Consider the following 2,468-nt stretch of genomic DNA (forward strand, 5'->3'; position numbering starts at 1 on the left):
AATGGGTGCGTACGAGTAGCAGATGGCTTGGTTCACAGCGCTGAGGACGGATAAAATGGCAAGCATGACCCATTTCTCGTAGGAATCTCTTGATGTTAAGGTCAGCGATGGCTTCAGGATTTGTTTCTCCAGCAACACAACTCCTGGAGCAACGTTAGCGCAACTCAACCAGCTATAGCAAGAAAGTTGGACGTACCTTCGATGTCGCTTGTGTCGCTCGGTAGCGCCGTCATCTTCGCTCTTACGTGGGACTGCAGACTGCTTACATGCACATGCATTCAGTGTCAAAACGTTGAGATGTCATACAGTTGAGGCAGAGACTCAAGCACCCACATTCAACCAGCGCTTTTCGTGATCTCCCACCAATCGGATCTTTACGCACACGACCGTTCGCCTTCTTGGTATCCGTCAAGCGCTTCGGCGTCTTTTCATTATTAGGTTTAATACTAAACCAACGCTGCGGTCATTCAATCCTGGTCAGTTTACAAATGGCTCCGTGTGCACGCGAGTTGCCCTGATCGCCGGTCTTTTAACACTGATTACCGGTATCAGTAAGTTAAAATTATTAATTACCGGTATCAGTCATACTGGTATCAACTTTTCTTTGCTATTCACGTAGACGACCTGTGTTAGTCGCGACATCGTAAGACTAGCCATACAACAGAAGTTTACAGCAAGCCCGACCATACCGGTACTTTACTCTCGCTGAGGTTGGAAGTAATGAGTACTAAGTCGCAAAGGTAATCATTCTCTTCAGAGGTACTAATAAGTGTATCGGTACTAATATTAATGTGATGCAGCGCAGCATCTGAGCTAGTCTTAGTTGTGTTTGCTTAAAAAAGGCTAGTTATTGTCAATGAATTATCTGTTGCAAGTTAGACTATCTGTCAAATATATACATGGGTTCTACTGGTGTCGAGCTCCGTAGTGCTTGACGATCAAATTTCGGTGCTTTTAATTTACGCGTACGTCCGATACAGGCGATCATCTGCTGAATATACAATACTGCACCCCGTTTTCGCGCCCTTGGACCTTTATTAAACTTCCGGATGTGATGATCCTGAATCCAAATGAACTATTGTTTGTATGATAAAATCTGATTTATTTGTAAATCTTATATGCAGTACTCAATAAGCGTAGGAGTCGTCTGATAAATTTGCAGAGCGCTCCTCTGATTTGTAAGTCATATCCCCAAATTCATGTTATCCGAGGTATATGAAGTACTAGCTACGTTTATTCAGGGAGATTCCTGTAACTGTATAAACGGCACTCTGCAAAAGTCTGTAAAACGTGCTTTTGAATTGATAGTGAAGCTGTTTGGCCTGGATCGTACTAAACAACACAAAACTCGCAGCCCCGTTATTTCTTCATATAAAGAGAAGGCACGAAAGAAGGAGCACGGAGCGCCAAAAACACTTCAAAACCAGGTATTTTAGCTTCAATAGTGCGAGGCTCGCCTAGAGGCGTCTGAAACAGGCGTGCTTTGAGGAAGCGACTCAAGGCCTGATAAGCAATGCACAAACGCGTCGCCATTCTGATGTTTGATATGCACAGGCATCCGCCATCACACACACCAATATCCAACCAACGTTTCTCCCAATCTCCCACCTATCGGCAGACGAACGTACGTATCCGTCAAGAAAACACGAAGGGGTGAGCTTTAGGGACTTTTCATTATCAAATTTACTTAAAGCTGTTTACGCGATCTTGGTGAACTTAGAAAAAGCTCCCCGTGCCGCGAGAGGCCCGGATCATCAAGACATTTTCTTTAGTGCCGCGAGCGCGCGTGTTCTTGGATTCTTCGTGGGCGAATCTCTTGTACGTGCCATTGCTGTATGAATGGCCATGATTGTATCAGTTCCAACTCCGCTAAATTAGTGAGAATAAATACATAAGACGTACAAGAAGCAGAAAAAAAAATTTAAAAAAAAAAAATCCTTTAATTTTAGCTAATTTGCATATTACTGCTAGTTTAAAAAATACTATTATAAGTTTAACAAATTATAATGGAAATCTTTTAAAACAATGGTCAACAAAGTCATTAAAAAAAACAAGATTTAAAAAAAATACACCATATAATGTTCAATTAATTGTTTATAAAATTAATAAATATCTTCAAATTAAAAAAATTAAAAAATTAAAAGTTTATTTACACGGTACCGGTTTAGGTAGATATAATGTTTTAAAGAATTTAAAAAAAAATTTTAAAATAAGATATCTTTTAGATAAAACAACAAAACCTTTTAATGGTTGTAGATTAAAAAAAAAAAAAAGACGTTAATCTTAATTTTTTTTCTTAAATGGATAGGTGATCGAGTGGTTTAAGGTGTCAGTCTTGAAAACTGAAGTATGTAATAATACCGTGGGTTCAAATCCCACTCTATCCTTTAATTTTAAAAAGCTAGAGACGGATTTGAACCGTCATTAAAGGATTTGCAGTCCTTTACATTACCATTATGTTATCTAGC

The 2,468-nt window shown here is 39.5% G+C and overlaps 1 non-coding gene and 1 pseudogene across 2 annotated transcripts; one reads left to right on the forward strand and one right to left on the reverse strand.

The window, feature by feature from the left end:
* Positions 1-2,302: 2,302 nt before the first annotated feature.
* Positions 2,303-2,387, forward strand: PITG_31834. Its single transcript has one exon. It is a non-coding gene; the product is annotated as a tRNA-Ser (tRNA).
* A 12-nt stretch (positions 2,388-2,399) lies between these two features.
* Positions 2,400-2,468, reverse strand: PITG_31835 (annotated as a pseudogene). Its single transcript has one exon. The product of its transcript is annotated as a tRNA-OTHER (tRNA).

This window comes from Phytophthora infestans, genomic scaffold (genome assembly GCF_000142945.1).
Source record: "Phytophthora infestans T30-4 supercont1.2285 genomic scaffold, whole genome shotgun sequence".
Taxonomy (NCBI): Eukaryota; Oomycota; class Peronosporomycetes; order Peronosporales; family Peronosporaceae; genus Phytophthora; species Phytophthora infestans.